Source organism: Chenopodium quinoa, unplaced genomic scaffold (assembly GCF_001683475.1).
Source record: "Chenopodium quinoa cultivar QQ74 unplaced genomic scaffold, ASM168347v1, whole genome shotgun sequence".
NCBI classification, from domain to species: domain Eukaryota; kingdom Viridiplantae; phylum Streptophyta; class Magnoliopsida; order Caryophyllales; family Amaranthaceae; genus Chenopodium; species Chenopodium quinoa.
The window spans coordinates 6,362,982-6,387,886 of NW_018743212.1; the positions used below are offsets into that span (position 1 = coordinate 6,362,982).

Consider the following 24,905-nt stretch of genomic DNA (forward strand, 5'->3'; position numbering starts at 1 on the left):
GAGTACATAACTCTTCACTTGTCTTTTGAGTTATTGCAAAAAGAAGCAACTTAGTGTGTAACAATTGCACTTGTGAGATCATCTGTAAGGATTTAACAGGAGTACCACTAATGAAATATACAAGTGATTTCTTTTCACAATTGACCAAAACTGCTCCTACAAATATCATTACTATTTCCTTCTGTAATTCTTTCTATTCCACTGTGTTTCCAAAAACAATAAGTTACCGTTCTAAATCCTAACCCAATACTCCAATAGTACTCATAACTTCAAAAATATCCCTGTCTACAAGCATATTTGCTCAAGAAATGAAAACAATGTACACAAAATCCCCTACAATGGGATGAACTCGAATGTGCACTCGTTGACAATTAAGTACCACACTTTCAATGGATAAAAGTTGAAGCAATTGTTTATGATACTAAATGCACGGTATCTGCAATCTCTACGTGACCCTCATTCAATCTATCATTCTCAGTGAACAAACACTCGATTTCCTCCAGTGTCTTTGAAAGAGTTCAGTGCCTGCTTTGCATTACATTCCTCTGAATATATATATAAGAGTACAAGAAATAATCCAGAATATTCTGGAGTTGAATACAACCTAGAAAATTCCTCATTATTATATTCTAGATTAGGGAGAAGGTAATGATTAATGTAAGTAACTATTTACAAGAAATCTAGAATATTCATTCTAATACACCCCGTCAGTCTAAGCGGGGAGGTTCACGAACGCTTAGACTATCTCGAAAATTTGTAAATAAAACGCGCGGAAGGCCTTTTGTGAAAATGTCAGCAATCTGATACCGGGACGACACATGAAGAACTTAAACTTCGCCACGAGCCACTTTCTCACGGACGAAGTGAATATCCATCTCAATGTGTTTGGTGCGTTGGTGTTGGAACCGGATTACCAGAGAGATAAATCGCACTTACATTGTCACAGTAGACAATAGTTGCTTTCTGAATAGGGCAATGTAGCTCAAGAAGTAGGTTCCGAATCCAGTAGGAATCAGATACAACATTAGCAACACCCTTATATTCTGCCTCTGCACTGCTACGAGAGAGAGTAGGTTGTCGTTTGGAGGATCAAGATACCAAATTATCACCAAGAAAAACACAGTACCAGAAGTAGAACAGCAGGTGTCAGGGCATCCACCCCAATCAGCATCTGTATATGAGATTAGTCTATTAGTGGAAGATTTATACAAATGCAGACCATGTGATAAGGTTCCCCGAAGTTATCGTAGGATACGCTTCAAAGCAATCATATGCTCATTTGTAGGAGCATGCATATGAAGACAAATTTGCTGAACGGCATAAGAGATATCGGGTCGGGTGAAAGTGAGATATTGGAGAGCACCTGTGAGACTATGATACTTGGTGGGATCATTAAAAGGAGCATCAGCGTTGGCACTAAGCTTGGACTTAGTGTCAACGGGAGTAGGACAGGGACTGCAGTTAGACATGTCGGCACGTTCAATTATTTTTGCAGCATATTGTTATTGAGATAAGAACAGACCGTGGGTATGACGTGCGACATAAATACACAAAAAATAACTTAAGGGACCAAGGTCCTTCATAGAAAACTCCGTACTTAGGAGAGTCATGAAATGCTTGCGAAGTTGATCAGAAGAGGCTGTAAGAATAATGTCATCCACATATAACAAAATATAAGCAGTATCTGATCCATTTTTGTAGATGAACAAAGAGTGATCTGACTTACTGTGAATGAAACCAATGGTAGCCAAGAAATCAGTAAATCTTTGATACCAAGCGCGAGGAGCTTGCTTCAAACCATATAAAGATTTCTGATGGGTTTGTTTTATGAAGTTTAGAGAAAGGAAATTCGGTTTCAACAAACCGTACATGTCGACAAATTATGATTTTACCACTAGCCATCTCATAGCATTTGTGACCACGGTGATTGGGAGCCGGGCTAAGATATGCACATGGGGTAGTCCTTTCTTGCAATTTATGAATAGTGGAGGAAGGAAATAAAGGGAAACATAAACAACCAAAAGACGCAAAACTGAGACAAATCACGAGTTAATGTAGTAAAAGCTGAGTGATTATTTGGTGAAGTAGCCTGAGGATTTGGAAAGAGTGGATAAAGGTCCCCGACACTGTCACACCTCATTAGTCTGGCCCCCGTCTGTAAGTCATTAATAGAAAAACCAAATGGGTCAAAAGAAATAGAGACCATATTATCAGTTGTAAATTTACGGACTGAAATGAGATTTCTAATTAGTTTAGGGGCATGTAAAACATTTTTAAGGGTGAATGGTGGGTATGGGGAGGGTAAGTTAGTGCTACCGTAACCAACAACTGGAATAACATGAACCATTACCAACAACAATGTTATGAACTTTATTGCTAGAATTGAAATAAGAAGAGAGTATACCTGCATCTGCGGTCATGTGAGATGTCGCACCAGTATCCATGTAATAATTTTCGTCAGGTTGAGAGAAGGAAAGAGCATGCATAGCAGCTTCAATGTCTGTAGGCATGTAACTAGGAGAGTATGTATTCATGGCATTGAAGGCTTGTGGCCTAGGCCCAAGAACACCTGGCCCATTAGATGGTTTTTGAGATGAGAAACTAGGCCTAGGTTGCCAAGGGTAAGATGGAAAAGGGCATGGTGGGAAAGCCCATCCACCCCAATTTGGCTTCCACGAAGACCAGAAATTTAGAGATTGGTGTTGCTGACGTGGCTGCTGGCTAGACCGACCTTGCTGACCATGCGGCTAACAGGGCTGCTGACCGGACCCATTGTTGCATGCCCAACCTTGCTGACCGTGACCCTTTGTCTTCCCTTTATTTTTGTTCATTTTTCCTCTATTATTATTGTTGGAATATTGGGGTGAAGAGGATGAGGAAGAGGTGTTTATTTCTGCAACCAAGGCGGAGGAAGGACGATTGCCGTTTTCACGCGCGGTTCTGGCAGCAATAGTTCGTTCTGCTAATTTCAACCGAGACCAACAACTATCAAAGGAAGGCAGAGGGTCTTGATTTTGGATAAAATCAATTATACCGCTAAAGGCTTCTGGCAGAGAACCGGTTAACCGTAGTACCAGTCTATTATTTGACACCGGAGCATCGACATCAGCAAGTCTATCCGCAAGAGATTGAAGGTAATTGCAATATGCATCGATTGATTGGAATTGCTCAAAGTCGGCATTGGCGAATTCTTCTTCAAGGTGGGCTGCACGAGAGGCTTTATTATCCTTAGACACCGTTCCGTATGTCCAGGAAAGGACAACAACATCAAGACGTGCCCACATAGTGAGATTAGCGGATTTTGCTTTTTTGTAAGCAGCCTTTGCGGGTTCTTCTGTAGGTGGAACCAAATGATCGTAAAGATTGTGAACCTTAGCGAGATTGGTGAACAAAGCAACCCAAGAATGGTACAAGCTCTATTCGGTGTCAAGTTCAATTGGAATTAAAGACTTGACATTGGTTATGGCGAGTGCGGGATGAAATTTTTGGGAATATGCCATTAAAGGAGAATGAAGAGGACAAAATGTGGTAAAGAAGAAGGAAGTTGTGTGGATGCAACAGGAAAGAAAAATGAAGCTAAGGTTCAATTTTCGAAGAGGATGAAAAATAGGATCGTTACCAAATCTGATACCATGAAAGAGTTCAGTTCCTGCTATGCATTACATTCCTCTATATATATATAAGAGTACAAGAAATAATCCAGAATATTCTAGAGCAGAATACAACCTAGAAAATTCCTCATTATTATATCCTAGATTAGGGAGAAGGTAATGATTAATGTAAGTAACTATTTACAAGAAATCTAGAATATTCATTCTAATAGTCTTTCCTTTTGTCTCTGGAATAACCTTATGGACAAAGACACCCGAAATTGCCAATAATGCAGAAAAGATGAAGAAAGTTCCAGGCACAGAAATAGCGCTGGAAAGAGACAAGAAGGATAAGCTGACAAGCCCACTACAAACCCTGTTAGCTGGAAAACCAACAACAACTGCTTGAGATCGTATCCGCAATGGATAAATCTCTGAAGTCAAAACCCAGCATATCGGACCTATCCCTACAGAAAAGAAGGTTACACCACCGCAAATAAATAATATTGCCAATGCAATCCCAACTGGCCCTTTCCCTATGAATGGAAAACTAAGTGTTATACAGAACAAGAAAACCGTTATCCCAATTGTGCTCGTGTACAATAACGGCTTCCTACCCACTCTGTCAATTAGGAAAAGAACAACTAGTATAGAAGCTATTTTAGTAACTCCTACAACAACTGTTGCTGCTAATAGCTGACTATTACCCTCAATCCCGGCTGTCTTAAGAATCGTTGGGCTGTAATAAACTAAAGCATCTATTCCTGTAATTTTCTGGAAACATTGTAATCCAACACCTGCAACAAGCATTTTATAAACTGCTGGACTAGGCCTTACAATTTCACGCCAAACAGCTTTCTCTTCAAGGTTCATGGATTTTGCTTTGCTCGCAGTTTGTAGGATGTCATCAAGTCTTTCTGCCACTTCCTTTTCATCACCTATTGTGTTCATTAAAATTGTTCTTGCTTCATCAAATCTATTCTGAAGAACAAGCCATCGTGGTGATTCTGGGATTACGAAGAGTGCAAAGCCTATTATTACAGAAAAAAGAATCCCCAAAGCAAGCATTACCCTCTAGTTAATATTTGCAGGTAGACCTGAAAATGCATAATTTGAGACATAACCAAGAAGAATTCCGATGATATTAACAATATATTGATGATGATGCTGATGTTCCAGTGCCAGGTACTCCTGAACCTGAGATTACTCCAACTCATCCTAACTCTGGGGAAGAGGTGGAGCAATCTAATTAGGGTTCATCTAGTCAACCTGACACCATTCTTGAGATGCCTAAACGAGTTATCAAGAAGCCTGTTAGATTGATTGAAGAGATGGAGGGAAGGACTTGTTGTGTTTATGAGTTGACAGGTTATGCATTGAGTGTAGCTGATGATGTAGAGTCATTTGAACCTGCCACATATAAATAAGCAATTAGCTGTAGTGAGTCGGCGCAATGGCTTGCTGCAATGGGTGAAGAGATGCAGTCTCTTTACAAGAACAGAGTATGGGAACTGATAAAGGTACTGGAAGGGAGGAAGCTTGTGGGATGTAAGTGGATTTAGAAGAAGAAAGAAGGGTTATAAGAAAATGAGAAAGTGTGTTTTAAGGCTAGACCAGTTGCTACGGGGTTCTGTCAGGTAGAAGGGGTTGACTTTGTGGAGATATTCTCACCAGTGGTTCGATACACTTCTATCCGTGTGTTATTGTCAATTGTAGCACACTTTGATCTTGAGCTGAAGCAGCTGGATGTTAAAACGGCTTTCCTCCACGGAGATTTGGAGGAGGAGATTCTGATGAAGCAGCTCGAGGGATTCGAGGTTCCTGGAAAGGAACACTATGCCTGCAGATTGCTAAAGTCATTGTATGGACTTAAGCAATCCCCTCGACAGTGGTACAAGAAATTTGATTCTTTTATGGTTTTGCATGGTTTTGATAGGAATTCATATGATTGTTGTGTGTATCATAGTACACTGGATAATGGTTTTATGATCTATCTTTTGTTATATGTTGATGACATGCTGGTTGCCCCAAAGAATATATTGCTAGACTAAAGGAGATGCTTAACTCGGAGTTTGACATGAAAGACTAAGGTGCAGCTAGGAAGATTTTGGGTGTGGAGATCTACCAGGATCGAGCTAGAGGTAAGCTTTTCTTGACTCAGAAAAGCTACATTGAAAAGATTTTGTCTCGTTTTGGGATGGAAAAATCAAAGCCTATAAGTACGCCAACTACTGTAAGCTGTAAGTTGTCTTTGTCTATGTCACCTCAAACAGAGGAGGAGTTGTCTTATATGTCTAGAGTTCCATATGCCAACGTGGTTGGCTGTTTGATGTATGCTATGGTCTGCACTAGGCCGGATATTGCGCATGATGTTAGTGTTGTAAGCAGGTTTATGGCTCGACCTGGGAGGGAACACTGGAAGGGGAAGAAAAGGATTTTTCGCTATTTGAGAGGGACAACTGATATTGGTCTTGTGTATGGGAATGATAAGGAGTTCTTGGTGACTGGGTATATTATACAGCTGATGTGGATACCAGGAGGTCCGTGACAGGGTATGTGTTTACTTTGGGTGGTTCCGTGGTTAGTTGAAAGTCTAAGGTTTGGGACGCATTTTGAGCCAAATTGAGCCAAATATGGCCTGTATGACCTATTCCTTGCCCATTTTCTATGTTTTTGACCAAATGAACCATTTATTTCTCTAAACATGCATATTTTAGGTATTATAAGGGGTAAAGGCCGTGAAATCACAAAAAACTACAAGTCCCTAAGGTTTGGGACGCATTTTGAGCCAAATGGAGCCAAATATGGCCTGTATGACCTATTCTTTGCCCATTTACTACGTTTTCGACCAAATGACCTATTTCTTTCTCTAAACATGCATATTTTAGGCATTATAAGGGGTTCATGACTTGAAATCAGAAAAAAATACAAGTCCCTACGTTTTGGGACGCATTTGGAGCCAAATTGAACCAACTATGAAGTATATGACCTATTCTTAGCCCATTTACTACGTTTTCGACCAAATGACCTATTTCTTTCTCTAAACATGCATATTTTAGGCATTATAAGGGTTAATGACTTGAAATCACAAAAAAAATACAAGTCCCTACGTTTTGGGACGCATTTGGAGCCAAATTGAACTTAATGAACTATTTCTTTATCTACACCTATTCATGAATAATGAACCAAGGAAAAAAGTTTAGGGAATTTGTTACCGCAATTTGCTGAGCTGTGGGGTTTACTGGCACTATGCCTTTCCCAGGCAACTCCTTGAAGTGTGTCTTCAGAAACAGCTCAGGAGCTGTTGGTAGCTGGCCCTTGTTCTTCGCCGCCTTTGATACACAAAAAAGGAACAATCGTTAACCATTTTAAACCCTTGTTGAAATACACAAATATGTCTTGTAATATAAGAAACTTTTAAATAAACTTACCATCCTTTTTGCATGTTGGGTAGCTGCCAACGAACCCTGAAAGTGGGTCCCTCGGACGGGATTTTCCATAGATCCGCTCCTTCTGTTCTTCTTGTTCTGCGCCGACCTCTCCTTGTAAGTTGGGTCGCTATCCACAATGTCCATCATCTCCTTGTGGATCTCCACACTCAACCAACTTGGCCTGGCACCTTTCATCTTGTGCGTGATGGTGTGGAACATGTCACGCAGGCGTGTGGCTACCCTTCTCCGGAATGTGATCTTCACTAGCTCGTCCATCTGAGGTGCCCATCTGTATTGTGCCTGCAAATGATAAAATACAAAAGTTATACATAAAACTAAATCAACACAATAGCCAAAACATGTATTAACCAAGACCCAAAAATATCATACGCTGAACAAGTTCCACCAGTGTTCCTTCGTAGCTGGAGGCACTTCGGAGAAGTTCCTCCAAGGGGCTCGGTAGTATCCAGTAATCGTACCGGATACCGCACTCTGAACCTTAGGATCATCAAACCTATCACAAACGGGAAACAACAATGTTAAACAAGTTCGAAATATGTAATATAAAACAAATGTATCTGATCTTCCATATCATGATATTTACTTACCACAGCGTAGTAGGGTCCAAAAACGGGAGCTGTGACTCATCCTGTGGCTCGTCCTCTGACTCATCCCGATGCCCATCATCTACAGGAGTGGATGGGGACGTCTGATCATCAGCCAAATCGGCTGCCTCCGCATCGAACATCTCCTCATCCTGGTCGTCGGTGAACAGGGCGCGGGCGGTTTCTTTCTCTTTCCCCTTTGCTTTCTTCGACGACTGCCCACTTTTTCCACCCACCATGACTACCTGAATCAGATGTTAGTAAAATGACAAGATATTATAAATAAGGAGTGCAGTGCAACGTAATATGGCTTTTATACAAACACTAAAAAGTTTTACATAAGCCTCATTAATATTTTGATTTTACAATAAGAATCATACGGTTAAAGGAGATAAACATTTTCTCCTATTCAGTACTCTCATCACTACTTTCACTACTAGAGTCATCACTACTATCATCTAAAACTACATCGATGTCATCATCATCGTCACTATCACTAGAGACGATACTAGATTCATCGTCTTCATCGCTTGAGATCACAAAGCCATCGTCATCGTCTTCATCATCATCATCCATAGCGTAGTCTGGAATGTCACTCAGCGGGCAAAGCGTTGCATGTAATGTTGGGGATGGTGATTGCAGAAACTCTAAGTCCACCGGAGCATCAACCACTGACCTTGCATGTGTTTTAAACACAGACCACCATTGAACTCGGTCCCGTTTCAGGCTAGGGTATGATGCGTAGTACACTTGAGGCACTTGGTAAGATAAAACAAATAGATCATATTTGGGTATTTCTTAGTATGATTTACTTCGATAAGCTTGTATTGTTCGTGTATGTTCATTCCCCTACCACAATCCATCCAATTGCACTTAAACAAAATTGTCTTGTACTGTCTCTTGGGTCCCGTGTAGACAAGTTCAATTATGTCGTCTAAGATGCCGAAGTACTCTCCGCCATCCTCACTTGATACACACACCCCATAATTCATGGTGGGTTTGTGCTTGCCATGGGCATGTGTATGGAAATTAAATCAACCTACAAAAATCTGGCCCCAAGTACGAACCCGCCTGAAGGGACGCATGCACAACGCTCGCAGGACATCCGAATTTGGCTTCTCTTCGACCACCTATAAAGTGGTTGAATATAAGCATCAAGGTTCCTGAATTCAATGAATTAAAATGTAACATGTAAAATTCATTATTATTTCACGGTTACACCGCGTATATCACCTTGTGATGAAACCAATCAGAAAATTCGGTTTCGAAATTCTCCATGACATTTTCTCTACGCAGGAAAGGTCGAGTACTAAGAATGTACTCCCCAAACTTCCTACGAGGCCAAACACACAATGTAAATATACAAAATCATCAGGGTAAATGATCGTAAATACGAATACACTGAATACCTGGGCCTAATATACCTTTCGTATTCGCCAAGAATGCCGGTGTTTCGTAACACGAACAAATGTGCACACTCGAGTTCTTTGTCATCTAAGAACCGAGTTCTACCCTCATTTGACACACGACCACTGTCCTCTTTGAACAACTCTGGTATTTCAGCGTCGTCCGATGTGGTCTCAATGTCGACATTCACATTTCGACCAAGATCTCGAGTTTTAGTGTCAACTGTCGACTGAAAGTAATTGGAGCAGAAGTTTTCTATCTCTTCAGTGAGATAAGCATTGCATATAGACCCTTCAACTCGAGCCTTGTTCCCAATTTTCCATTTCAAATGATTGAGGAACCTGCAATTACAGTTGTGGTGTAACTGTATGAACAATTGATTAGGATGTAATATAAAGGATGTGAAATAAGGGTATTTGATTTACCTTTCGAAGGGATACATCCACCTGGATTGTACAGGACCACATAACTTTCCCTCGTACGGCAAATGTGTAGGCAAATGCTGCATGGAGTTAAAGAATGCATGAGGGAAGATCTTCTCAAGCTTGCAAAAGATCTCAAGTATGTTTTTCTCCAATCGCTCCATTTCACTAACTGATGTTGTATAGCAACACAAGTCTCGAAAGAATTGGCTGATCTCTGTAATTGAATTCCAAATATGGTCAGGGAGAAATTCCCTCAAAGCTGTGGGAAACAACCTCTCCATGAACACGTGACAGTCATGGCTTTTCATTCCATAGAGCTTACACGCTTGCAAATCTACGCATCTGCTCAAATTGGAGGCGTAACCATCAGGGAACCGCAACTGTTTAACCCACTCACACAAAACTTTTATCTGTGCCTTGTCAAGAGCGAATGGAGCCTTTGGCATTACCTCTTTCCTCTATCATCCTCTTGAAGATGAAGCTGGGGACGTTTACAATATTTAGCAATGTCATTCCGAGTTGAAGGGGTGTCACACGTAAGCTTTTTCACATCCATTACAGTGTGAATTAACTGATCAAAGAAGTTCTTCTCGATGTGCATGACATCTAAGTTGTGACGAATGAGGAGATGCTTCCAATATGGGAGCTCCCACAAGGTGCTTTGCTTGAACCACCCCTTCTTTTCATTTTTCAGCCTTTTAATTGAATCGGGTCCATCTGTAGCCTTCGGAAGGTCCTTGACACATTCCCACAGCTCCTCTCCTGACATGATGTGTGGAGGGGCTCCTTTCTCTACTTTGTTTCTACAGAATGCTGTTTTACTGTTCCGAAAAGGGTGATCTGTCGGCAGGAATTGTCGGTGGCAATCAAACCAAGAAACTTTACCACCATGTTCAAGCCAAAATGCTTTGGTCTTCTCCATGAAATGTGGACAAGCTTTCTTACCAGCCGTGGCCCAACCAGACAACATGCCATAAGCCGGGAAGTCACTAACGGTCCATAGGATGGCTGCTCGAAGATTGAAATTCTGTTTCTTCGAAATATCATAAGTAGCCGCGCCGACTTCCCACAACAGTTTCAACTCCTCTATCAACGGTTGCATGTAAACATCCAAGTCACCCTTAGAGTTTTTTGGACCAGGAATGAGCAACGAAAGGAACATGAATTGTCTTTTCATGCACATTGAGGGAGGCAAGTTATAAGGGGTCAAAATGACAGGCCAACAAGAATATTGACCCCCTAACTTACCATGAGGAGCAAAACCTTCTGTACACAAGCCAAGTCTCACATTACGAGGCTCAGAAGCAAACTCTGGAAACCGACAATCGAGGTGCTTCCAAGCTGCGCTGTCACTAGGGTGTGCCATTGTGCCTTGAACTCTGGGATTTTTCGAATGCCATGTCATTTCCTCCGAAATGTTCTTCGTTGCAAACAGTCTTTGCAACCTGGGTGTGATCGGAAAATAAAATAGAACATTCAAAGGCACTAGGCTGCCTTTGGAAGTATGCTTGTATCGGTCGCTGCCATACACCCTGCATTCAGACAACTGAGCATCATCCTTCCAAAACAACATACACCCTTTCGGGCACGCATGAATCTTTTGATGGGACAGTTCCAACCCCTCCACAATATTCTTCACCTCGTAGAAAGTGTCGGCCATATGATTGTTGTTCGGAATCGCCTCACTTAGCAGAGAAGCAAACCCATCAACACATCTGTGAGGTAAATTATACTCACATTTGAGACTAGTGATTCTAGCGGCCATCTCTAACACAGACAAAGAACTCCCTTCGTATAATGGCCTTTCAGAAGCCTTCAACAAATCCAGAAAATGATTAGCAGTTGCATTAGGCTCCTCCTATGATGAAACACTAGCCTCCTCGGAATGCCCCTGATCTTGACTATGACCAAAAGCATCCAAAACCATGTCATGATATTCATTGGACCGCCGTTCGAGAACTCCCGGATACCCCTCCCCTTGACACATCCACACGTAGTAGTTAGGTACGAAACCCTTGTCATACAGATGAATTTTAACCGTATCCGCATTCCAAAGGCGTTTGTTCTTACATTTAACACATGGACACCTAACCTCATCCGGATTACTACTCTCGGGATGATCTCTGACGTACTGAATGAATTCATCAACTCCTTTCACGAAATCTGGGTTAATACTTTGCCCAATCGTCCTTTTATACATCCAGCTACATTCTCTTCGTTTCATGATTACAACTTCTACACAGCTCACGCATATGTACAATCACATTAGTCATGAACGATATTTCGCAGTCATTATCCACCACAACGTTATGGAAATGCAAATGAGATTTGAAATGCTTCCAAAGGGTCCTTATCACTCCAACCTAACCCATCCTTGTACGTTTATTCTCACTAGTGAATGTAACCCAGGTTTTCAATTCTATGGAAAATCCGCCAGCATTTCCCTACAGTTCTCCAAGTACACGATGTAAGCGAATATACACACCTACATATGTACCTAGAGAACACGGTAGAGAAGTGCATGAAAAGGCAGGATTTTCCCTAGAATAAAAAACAAGGCTTACATTCACCACCTTAGTGAGAATAAGCGTACAAGGACAGTCCCAACCGGGGACTATTCAAGACATACTCCTAATGTGTATGCCTTGAACGGGTATCTAGGCATATGATTATGCAAATGATTCATTTATTATAATATATATAAAGTGAAGAACACATGCATTAAACTAAACAGAGACATATCATAATTAAAGTAAACTAAGCAAATAAATAAGCAGGCTTATTAAAGATTGTATTAAAAATATATCAAACATAAAAATTAAACTACATACACTAACATACACTTTATTAACCAAAACTAAACCAAATTTAATAAACTAAACTAAATATAAACAAACATACATATATTATTATATTCAACTAAACTAAAGAAAAACTAACATGTTATAATACAATAATTTAAAACTAAACTTAAATAAACAAAACTAAACTAAATTTAAAACTAAACTTAAATAAACTAACATACTTTATTATATTAAACTTAACTAAACTAAAATAACATGTTATAATACAACAATTATAAACTAAACTTAAATAAAATAGACTAAACTAATATTTCATAACACAAACACATTCCATTCAAACATTTAAACATATAAATACACCACACTAATAACAATAATAAACTACAAATTTTAATACAATAATAAACGCTTTTATATGCTCTCTAACCTGTAGATCTGCCCTTGTTAATGCCAAAGAACCGATTAAATCTACAAATCCTACAAATAATACAAATTAAAAACTTAGTAACTAAGTTTATGCTTGCAATTTAAAATGAATAAATGTCAAAAATTAAAAAAAAAAAATGCCCAAAAAATGGGAATACTACCTGCTGTAGGCGGCAACAGGGCGTTGTTTGTGGTTGTTGACCGGCGGCCGGCTGGTGTTCAAGGCTGGTGTTCACATACGAGGTTAGTAAAACTCGTTAAAAAAAAAAAACTGAAAAAAAACCCCAAAAACAGTGAATTTTTTTTTAAAAAAACCACAAAACAAACACCACTTACCACTATTCAACGCCGCCGGCTTTGACTCTTGGTGGTTGTGACTAAATTGGCGGTGGGAGTGGTTATTTCCGGTGAACCTAGGTGAAATGGTGGTGGTGGTTATGGTTTTTAGGAAAAAAGACCAAAAAAAAAATTACAAAGAAACCTAAAATCAAAACTTATCGGCGGCGACCTAGCGGTGGGGCGATGGTGGCGGCGACCGTGTTCTTCCTCCCTCTTCCTCTTTCTCCTTCTCCCTTTCTCTCTCTTCTTCTTTCTCTTCCTGTGTCGCCTTCTCTCTCTTCCTCTCGTGTTTTTTTTTCCTTTTGTGTTCTGTACAGGGTTGCGTTTTTATTTTTATTTTTTCCGCAATTTCCGACGGAAATTAATCCCTCGGAAATCACAGGTTCCGACGGAAAAATTCGTCGGAACTTGTGATTTCCGAGGGAATAATTTCCGTTGGAAGCCACTTCGAGGGAATATTCCGTCCTAGCCTACATATTCCGAGGGAATAAAATACCGTCGGAAAGGTTCCGAGGGAATATTCCGTCGGTGAGGACATTTTCCGACGGATTATTCCTACAAAGTCAATTTCCCTCGGAAATTTTGAATTCTCTGAGGGAATTAAATTCCGTCGGAAGCATTCCCTCGGAAATAAGCCTATTTCTAGTAGTGATCCTCACTGCCCGATCGTGCATGCCATGCCCTGGAAGACCGGGCGGCCATGCCCTGGCAGACAGGTTGGTGAGGGTAGGCAATGCAAAATGTCTCGTATTGGATGTTGTTTCGCGCGCCCGACCGGGCATGCCATGCCCGGTCTGATCGGGCGGAAGAAGACTTCAATAGAGATACGAATTTTGTGGTTTTTAGAGTTATCTTTTATTATGTTTAAGCACAAGTATCTTTTAATTGGGGATTAATACAAAAACTTCCTGATATTAGTGCTAGGGTTACGAGAGACAGAGAGAGAGCCATTCTTGAAAAAGACTTGATTTATCTTTATAATTCTTTGCAGTTTATAGTGAAATCTTTGATCTTAGTGCCCGTGGATGTAGCTATCACATTGATAGTGAACCACGTTAATTCTTGGTGTTGTTCTTATTGTTTGCATTGAATTTCTTTGTTGTTTTCTTTATTGTTTTCGATCTTTGCTTCCGCTGTCACACAACAGACACTCAAAACTCCAACAAGGAAAAGCAAAGAGCCAACTATATATGGCGCTTATCTTGGGCTTCTAAGCTATAACTATATAGCCATTGGACTAGTTATAACTCTGTTATTCGCAACATTTTAAAGCTATTACTTCCGTTACATTAATAACGTAATTCAAACTAGTAATATGACAACTAAATTTAATATCCCGGTGATTTACTTGCAAGGAGGAAAGGCGCACAAACACTTGTTATGAGCATAAGAATACTTGTCAAACCAAATCAACTCGCCTCCAGTTGGGATCTTACCACACAACCGATTGTAACTCACATTGAACTGCTGCAACATTGGCAACTTTACTAATGCTGGTGGAAGACTTCCATAAATCTGATTATGACTCAATAAAAGGTTATTCAAGGTTTTAGGCAACCCTACTTTTGTAAGATCAAATGAAAATTTATTCCTTGAAATGTCAATCCATTGTAATCCCTTGTTCTTCCCAAAGAACACTAAAGCATCACCCATCAACATGTTTCTCGAAAGATCTAAATTCGTAAAGTTAACCGCTCTAGAGATTTCGAGATTGGTCCCGAAAGTTGGTTCTTAGCTAGCTTAAGGTAAAAATCATGGTTAGTCTTAAACTCTCCGAAGCTCTCGGGGATGGGTCCTTTGAGTTGGTTACGCTCTAAAAAGGGGTAATTCTCTGTTTCTCATTGTGAGAAACAAGTTTTGTTTCTCATGGAGAATGTGTCAAGATCTAGAGCTCCCACTCATAACACATACGCGGTCCCCACCAGTAAAAACATCACATTATTTCTCAAAATGACGTTATGAGAAACAAAAGTGTTTCTCATAACGAGGAACTGGGGCTCCCTCTCTAAAAAGAGGGCACCGAGTTTGTGTAGGGATGATAGAGAAGGCGGGATTGGACTGGTGAGTTTGTTAACAGAGAGGTTAATGTAGGTTAACTTAGTGAGCTGACTGATAAAGTCGGGGATTGGACCAGTGAGGTTGTTGTGGCTAAGTCATAAGGATTCAAGGTTTTTAAGCTTAGAAATCGCGTGTGGGATTTGACCGGTTAACTTAGGTAGCCTAAGGAATGTGAGATCTGTAAGGTAAGGGAGGTCACCCACCGCGTCGGGGATAGGACCCGAAACCTCATCATCTCTATCGACGATGAGAGAGTAGATGCGGCGAGTGACTTCGTCACAGTTGACCAAGTACCACTCACAACAGTCTGTGTTGTGAGTCCATCAAGAGAAAATGTAGGCATTGTTGAAGGCTTTTTTGATCTTAAAGAGGGCTTTCTTGTCGTCGGGGTAACATTTTTCGGCTGAGAGTGTGGAGGAGAGGAGGAGGAGGAGGAGAGAAACAGAGATGAACGACATTTGATCGCGGCTACTCCGCATATTTGTTGCCTTGAGATAAAATAAATACTTGTTTGTTTAAGAGAAGAAAGCTAAAGCTAGATGATGCTTGGGTAGGAAGAAGTTTAATTATGGGGTGTTATAGGAGTTTATGGGTAGTCCAAAGTTATACAGTAATTTTTTATGAAATTATTTGATATTTTAAGAGGAAAAAAATATCTGTGTGTAATTGTGTTGTATTACTGGCGGAGGGTACAAGATACCTAAATTGTTAGGTCCCAATGTCTAGCTATGATTAATCTATCACAGTACCAAATAATTACAAAATCACATATTTGGTATTCAAAAAAATCACATATTATGGTAATTTTGGTACAAAAATGTGCATTGCAGTTACAACTTAAGACTTCCCCTAAATTGTTGGTGGCTATTATGATGGGAGATGTCTTGCATTGCAGGGATGGTACATGAAGGGTAGTACTCTATAATTTGGCTATACACATCTGACACTATCGTTTACTTTGGCTATATTTGGCAACACATTATATGACAACATATTATCGATAATTAATCTATAATCATTAAATATACATACAAGACAATGAGGGTTCTTTCGAATAAGTAATAACTCTTAAGTACTCCTGGAGTACCATAAGCATGGTACTCCTTGGGTACCATACTATCATGCTCTATGCGTTATTATGTTAAAACCATATGTTATTTTACAAAAGTATGGAGTTATTTTAATAAAACATTATGTTATTTCAATAATATAATTTTACTCTGCCTAAAAACTGTGTAACTTTTATATGAGTCCCTTTGTGATTTTGTTTATACATTATGTCAATTTGGATTGAACCTTATATTATTTTGCTAAACTATAATGTTATTTTGCATAAACATTGTGCTATTTATTATATTAGCCTTTTTGCTAATTTGGTTTAAATCATTGATCTTTCTAAGTATGAGGTTATTTTGCTTACACTTGGTGGTATTTTTTTTAATATAAATTATTTTATTATATTAATTAAACATTGTATTATTTTGCCAAAAATTGGCATTATTTTGTTTAAAACTTATTTTACAGGAAGTAGCTAAATAAAAATAGAGAACAAAATCAAAAGAATTATGAAGGCAAGAAAAGAAAATAAATAGAACCAAAATATTAGTAGAGATGAATATGGTGAACATAACATACAAGTATAATATTATGTAACTAAAAGTTTTCAATCAAATAACATATAATTTAGAGAATAATAACATACAATAAAAAAGTTTTAAATCACATGCCCATACGGAATAACAAATAATTAATTCTAAAATAATATATATATAAATTGAAATAATAAATTTACATCAGAATAACATGAAATGTACGCAACCTAAATAACCTAGTGCATGGTACTCTAAGAGTACAAAAAAAATTGCTGGTTCTTTCATATATAGATCCCCCCACCCTACCCCACCCCACCCCCCAAAAGATATAGAGAATTAAATCAAAATCGTACAATTCACAAGCAAGTTAATGTATTCAAAGGTTTGATGAAAAGGTATACTACCTTCGTGTTTTAATAAGTGTTACACTTCTTTTTTTTGACAAAAAAAATAACATTTTAATATTATATTTTTCTCGTTTTATGGTCCACACCCAAACCCACTACTACCTTTTTTAAATATTTCTTTCCTCTCACATTCATTACTTTATAATAAACTATTAACCTCACTATATTTCTTGTACAATTTTTTAATGTTCCAACTACTCTACTTACCTCTTATTTTATTTAAGTCAATTAAATTGCTTATGCAGTCAAAGTGTAAACTTTATCAAAACACGGAGGAAATAAAAAATAGATAGAAAGAAAAACAAAGAATGTATTTTTCTATCCATTTAATTACGTACAATTTTACAAAAAATCTTGCTAACGAACGAATCTAAGGCGTTAGATAAACATTTAAAATATTTTCTAAAACAGTATTAATTTAAAAATATTTGTCAAAATCACGTCTTGATTTGTAATTCATTATATTTGTAATTATCTTATTCAATAACTCCGAGAGTTTCGTTAGCTTATGCTTTTTACAAATGTTCAAAGTAAAGCGTGGGACATCGTCTAGTCTACCAATAATTATTAACAAAAACATGAACAATCTTTGCAAGATTCTACGTACTAAATCCTTTTAACAATTTTAAAATTTTGGGCCCCAACATTTCGAGGCGTTGTGCAATTGATATGCTTGCATAATGCATATTAGTTGCATAGGTGCATGTATATATGGTTGACCTTATTTTTTAATCGGTTTACAGTCACATGTAAAATGTTTTGATTATTTAAATTAATTGAATGGTACCTACTTTGTAATATTAAGGGAAATGAAAACTAAAGATGCCTTGAATTAAATGAGTTAAGAAGAAACTGAAGATGTTGGGATTGCACATCAATCAATAACTTAATATTAAAACATACACTGGGGGTAACATGTGTCACATCCGGGTACTGTTTTTTCCCTTTAAAACTCCTCCTCCCTTTTTAGTCAAAATCTTTACTTTTTGGAATATTTGTATAATACCACTATAATAATAATATTATTTCAAATATTTTATATTATATTTATAATAAATGTAATTCGTTTTATTTGGTGTCCTCAATTCTTCCATACACATTTACCTAAAAGGCTAAAATATTATTCCAATTATTTTTTAATTATCTTTTATATGGAGTATTATAAGATTTTGCCAACAAAAAGTAATAATAAAATTGATTCACATAATTGATATATAAGAAATAACATTAAAATATCACTTTTTTTTTTTTCAAATACCAATAATAATTTATTTTTTTTCAATTTAAGTATTAAATATAAATTCGTACAAATGACAATTTTGTTTCCGGAGAATTTACTATTACATATCTAAAAAAATATTAAACTTTTACTTTGCCTTTTATTAAAGATTATGACAATATAGTTTCTATATATCTGTTGCGTATGTTTTATCAAATTTATTTGTTAGATATAATTAATTTTTTAAAAAAAATAAGATTTATCGTGCATGGCACGGGGCTTAAGCTAGTATTACATTAATTGTATACCGTGAAATGGAAGGAGAGGATTAAGATGGACGATTAAGGAGATAAATTATTGGTTCACGTATTTGATCCCAACTTTGAGATCATAGTTTCGATTATTGTTTTCATTACTACGTATTATAACATTCCTTCATAATTGTGCTAGAGGCGTATGATGAATCAATTGCTCTATGCTGATAATCATTGCTCCCTTCCTACTTGGAGTAAAGGGGGTTAAAAATTATCCAACCCCGCCATTTCCGTACGTTGAGTCAACTATCAACTAGATTTTGAAATCTGTAAAGAACTTATTGTCATGATAAATAATAAATAATGCATCACTAATCCCTTTGTCGCTTGCTTTTTCGTCCAACAGATTACTCACCTTTGGTTTGATTATAAACAAGCCCGTCTCGATAATTATAGAGGCCATGTTCGCCTATGATAATATGAGGCCCCAATTTTTACTTTAAACGTAAAATTTTAAAATTATTTTGTTTCTTTTTTAGTACGTTCTAAATATTGTATATAAGTCAAATTGCAATAATGAAATCCTCAAAATTTAATGTAAAATAACTCCAATTATGGGACATGATATAACGAGAATATATGAAAGTAATTATTTTTTTAAAAAAAAAATACAAAAAAATGGTACTCTACATTCTTCATATGATATATTGTAAGTTTCTAAATAGTTGTAACTTTGTAAGCTATGTTAATATAATAAAGGAAACCAAATCAATGGGAAAAGTAAGAAACTTTTTAATAATCTTAAAAGTCCCTCGTTAGGGAGAGTGAGTCACTAAGTCCCGTGCTATGGTTCGAGTAAGTTATTTTCCAAAATTCGCACAATTTCTGTATGATCTTTTCAATTTCTTGATTCCTTTTGCTGGGTGACTAATCGAAGCAAGAATAGGAGACGATCTTGTGAAAGAATGGGAAAAATTACGCTTAACAGATGATGACGGGGGTAGTCTTAGGAGGTGATTATGTTGAATTTGTAACTGATGATACTAAAACGCAATTGCATTTTACCTTGGTAGGGAAATTGTGGACTGTTAAACTGTACAATGTGGAAGCGATGAAACAAACCCTAATGAATGTGTGGAAACTGAAGGAAGAATTTGCAATTAGGGTTGTTGAGATGAATTTATTTGTTTTCCAATTCTTTTGTGAGGAAGGCAAAGAACGTGTTCTTGAAGGAAGGCCTTGTTTTTTGATGAAAAATTGCTCATTTTATAGGAAGTACAAGGGGATGAACAACCATCAGAAATTAATTTCAGAAGCACACCTATGTGGGTACACTTACTGGACGTTCCTCTAAAAAAACGCTCAGTGGCTGTAATGTATGATGTAGGTGAATTTCTAGGTGGATTCATCGAATTGGATGACTCAGACCTCCTAGGCTAGGGAGAATGTATGTGCATTAAGGTTCTGGTAGATATAAAGAAGCCATTGTGAAGGGGTTTGTTCCTAGCTTGTGGAAAAAATCAATCTCGTTGGATTGACTTGAAATATGAACGATTGACAGGCTTTTGTTTCTTTTGCGGGAGGATTGATCATACCGAAAAAGAATGCCAACATAAAGAATAAGCAAAGGAGGGTGTGTGATATGAAGATGGTCTATCAATATGGACCATGGCTACGTGCGTCTCTAAGAAAAAGAACTAGAGTTGATATGGTGAAAGAGAGTTCGAGAAAGCATGGATAGTCAAGCTAAGGCTTTTGACGGGAAATAAAAAAATTACCTCATATAATGATCCACATGTTATTAAGTTGGGGCCGGTAGATGCAGCAAGAAAATTAATCTTCTCCTCACCTGCTACACAAAACAATATATACTCATGATATGGTTTCTCAACGGAGTCAAGAGGTTGAATTAAGGGCAGTGGCTGATAGTAGTGGCGCAAAGTTTGTGCTCAGGATGGTTGGAATGCCCAGGGTGGGTGAAGGGAGGTGATGTGATGGGAAGGAAGGGGAAAACTAAAATGGGAGGGGAGATATGTGAGGGCGTAGAGAGTGGGGAAGGGGTGCATAATAAAAAGGAGAGTATACTTGGGTTAGAAGAAGGGGTTATCTTAGAGAGTGCTAGGCCTTAAAATGTTGAAGGCCATGAGAAGTGAGTGTGGAGAATAGAATAGAAGTTGTGAGGGAGAGGAGCAAAGAAGAAATGCTGGAGCCTAATGGGGATGAAAAACTAGAGAAGGGTAGTATGTTAATGCCTATTGAGAAGGGTAGAGGATTAAGAAAAGTAATGCTTTTAAGAGGAGAAAAAAGAGAAGTTGGTGAAAAAAATCTGGCAGTTTATAAAAGAGGGGAGAGGGAGATAGAAGGTGAGGACGATGCTATGATGGTAGATGAAGCTGATTAGATGGACCAAAACAAAAACAGAAAGGTTGCTACTTTGACTCAAAATGTGGCGAGCCCCACACCTTAGGCTCTCGGTGAACAAAGGATTACATACTTTCGTGGAATTGTTGGGGAATGCCTCGGTGGTTATAGCGCTAAAAAATGTCGTTTTTCTAGAAAAACCCCAAATGATTTTTTTTTTTGTCGGAATCAAGGCTAAAATCTCATGAATTGGAGAAAAAAAAAAAAAAAAAGCTTAAATTTAGCAACATGCTAGCAGTTGATTGTGAAGGGTGTGGGAGAAAGAGGAGCGGTGGGCTAGTATTGATGTGGAAGGAAGCTTTTGATGTTGAGATTAAGTATTTCTCTCTTAATCATATTGATGCGTGGGTGAGTGTGGAAAATTCTTGAAGGTGGAGGTTTACAGGGCTACATGGTCATCCGGAGGAGGAAAAAAAGCACAAAATCGAGCAGTTATTTGAGATGCTTTTTAATGACCATATAGGGTCATGGTTGTGTGGGGGTGATCTTAATCTTATGCTCACTTCGAATGAAAAAAAAGGGATGGAGGGATTTCAATAATGTAGAAGTGGCCGAAATTTCTATGAAATGCAATTGATTTTTGCGAGCTTGAAGACTTGGGGTATGTAGGACATGATTACACATGGACTGATAATAGGGGAGGGAGAAGAATTTGCAAGAGAGGATTGACAGGTTTCTAGCAAATAGGGAATGGAAAGAGATGTTCAGCAGCGCACTTGTGTCTCACCTTTCGAAGCGCAAATCTGATCATTTGCCTTTTGCTAATGTGTATAAGTAAGGGAATCGGTAAGCAAAAAATGGAAAAAGAAGTGCAGGCAATATAAATTTGAGGAGATATGGCTTAGGGATGAAACTTGTGGAGACATTGCTGCAAATTCCTAGATGGAGAGAGTGATATTTGTTCAAAAATCGCCCATACTTCGATGAACTTGAGTGCTTGGAGTCGTAATAAATTCGGTGATTTTTTTCAAGGAGATGAAAGATTTTCGGGCGCATATGGAGACCTTAATAGGGGAAACTCATACTGATGAAATCATATCCCTAATGAGAGCGTTAGATGATTGAACGGATGAGCTAGAAAATAGAGAAGAGCTATATTGGAAACAAAGAAGCAGACAAGATTGGCTTTTAAATGGAGATAATAATACAACTTTTTTCCACCAAAAAGCTAGTCAATGAAAGGCAAGAAATCTGGTTCGAGACATTAAGATGCTGCGGGTAATGTCTATAATGAAGAAGAACATATTTTAGAGGTTTTTGTTAATCATTTTGCTGATTTGTTCTCGTCCAATGGCCATGGGGAAGTAGAGTGTGTGGTAGAGAAGGTGAATACGGAGATATCGGAAGCTCAACATGTTTAGTTAGCTGAACCCTTTACTGGTGATGAAGTTCATGAAGCACTATTTCCAAATGCATCCTACAAAAGCACCCGACCCTGATGGTATGTCTGCGATCTTTTTCAAAAAATTCTGGAATATTGTTGGTTGTGATGTAGTGGAAAAAGTCTTGAATATTCTTAATAATGTAGGTGATATAGGTACTATTAATCAGACTCACATTGTTTTAATTCCCAAAAAAAAGAGTGTGAATCTCTTGTTGATTATAGGCCTATTAGTCTGTATCGTATAAAATTGTGTCCAAAGGTTTTGAAAAACAGGCTAAAAATAGTACTACCTACGATTATTAGTGAGTCGCAGAGTGGCTTTGTTAAGAGAAGACTAATCACAGACAACATTCTAGTGGCGTATTAATGTTTTCATTATCTACGGAAATAGAAGACAGGCAAACAGGGCTACCTTGGTTTGAAACTGGATATGAGCAAAGCTTTTGTGCCAGGGTAGTATGGGGTTTCTAGAGAAAATGATGATTAAATTTGGATTCCCGGAAAAATTTGTTGTAAATATTATGAATTGCATTACTTTTGCATCTTTTGATGTGTTGGTGGATGGACAGCCGTCCCGGGTGTTTAGAACAAGTAGGGGGCTCTGACAGGGAGACCCCTTATCACCATTTTTATTATTATGTGTGCGGAGGGGTTATTAGCTCTGCTTCGGGATGCTGAGAGAAAAAAGATCATCCGTGGAGTTAAAATTGGGAGACACGTTGAGCCAATCTCGCATTTGTTCTTCGCAAATGATAGTCTCCTTTTTGTTCAGGCTAATGAGGATAAAACTGACAAACTGCTGGATATTCTTTCAACCTATGAGATAGCATCAGGCCAAAAGTTGAATATGGAGAAATTGGAGGTGTCTTTTTAGTTTGAAACGTGGATCGTGAAAAGAAAAATTTGCTTTAGATGAAGTTTATTCTTTAAGGCCGTCGAGGGACACGAAAAATATTTAGGCCTCCCAACGTACATTGGGGTTCTAAAAAAATCGTTTTTCATAGTATTCAATACAAAGTCTGGAAAAAGCTCAAGGGTGGAAGGAAAAATTTTGTCTCAGGAGGGGCGGGAGATTCTTATCAAGGCAGTGGCATAGGCTATTCCTACTTATGTGATGCAATGTTTCTCGATTCCAGTAAGCATTCTTAATGAGGTGGAGAAAATGTGTAGGAATTTCTTTTGGGGTCAAAAAGGCGAAGAAAGAAAGGTGTCTTGGGTGGCTTGGAATAAGTTGTATTGTGCAAAAAAATAATGGCGGCTTGGGGTTTCGGAATATGCAACTTTTTAACAAAGCAATGCTTTGCTAAATAGGCTTGAAGAATTTTGACCAATGAAAATTCGCTTATGTCTCGCGCTTTAAAGGGCAAATATTTTCCCTCGTCGAATTATTTTGATGTTAAAATTGCTCCCAATTCAAGTTTTATTTTTGGAGATCCAATTGAGTGTGAGGAATGGTTGTAAAAGGGGCAAGAAGGACGGTTGGGAAGGGTTGTACTGCCAAAATTTGGGATGACCTGTGGGTGCCAAAGCTCCCCAATTTTCGTGTTCTGTCACCAAAGGAAGCAGGGGATGATGTTCCAATTTTTATAATTGAACTGTGGGATGACAGGATGTAAATGTTAATATGCTTAGTGAGCATTTCACGCAGCGTGAAGTGGGGGACATATGTAGAGCATTGCTATTCCTATGTTCAAGGAGGATGATGGGTGGTCTTGGCATTTTTTGAAGGATGGATGTTATAATGTCAGAGCGCGTATAATATGCTGATTAAGGATGATGAACGAGATAGAGCCTCTGGTTCAACTGAGTAGCGAGCGTTTAATTGGAAATCCATTTGGCACCCACCCATCATCTGAAATGAAAGAAAAAATTAAAAAAGTTGAGTGGTGGGATGTGTTCTGATGTCTTGCATGGGGTGTTTGGCTCATGCGAAATAAGTGGGCCTTTGATAAGAAAAGAAAGCTAGATGCTGAAATTATACATAAGGATCTTAGCTTGGTTGGAGAATATGCTTTTGCTATGGAAAAGGCTGTTGTCTCACACCTGGTACAATAGCTTGAATCAGTCTAGAAAGCTCCCGATGCAGGTATTTATAAGCTAAACACTGATGCCATTTCGTGGGAGAAGCAACAGCTTGGCATTGGCGTTGTGTTGAGTGATGTTGTTGGGGACGTTGTGATGGCTTATTGCTCATGTATTAAGGGGCAGTTTGAAGTGGATGTGGGAGAAGCTATGGCTATGAGACAGAGTGTTCTAATTGCAAGACAAGCAAGCTTTAATGACCTTGTGCTTGAAACTGACAACATAAAGATGTACTATCAATTGAAGAAAGGTGTCAATCCTCCGAATGAGTTTGGCTATGTATTGAAGGATATTCGTATGCTTACTAGTGATTGTAGATCGGTTTCTTTCTCCTTTATCAAGAGAGTAGGAAATGTAGTGGCTTATAGTTGAGCTAAATTAAGTTGCAATTTATTTGAATGTCGTCATTGGCTAGAAGAGTACCCTCTTGAATTACAAGAGGCGATTTGTAATGATCTTGC

General features: G+C 38.2%; 2 pseudogenes; both read right to left on the reverse strand.

The window, feature by feature from the left end:
• Positions 1 to 413: 413 nt before the first annotated feature.
• On the reverse strand, positions 414 to 7,865 carry LOC110734174 (annotated as a pseudogene).
• A 6,372-nt stretch (positions 7,866 to 14,237) lies between these two features.
• Positions 14,238 to 15,428, reverse strand: LOC110734175 (annotated as a pseudogene).
• Between the last annotated feature and the right edge of the window lie 9,477 nt (positions 15,429 to 24,905).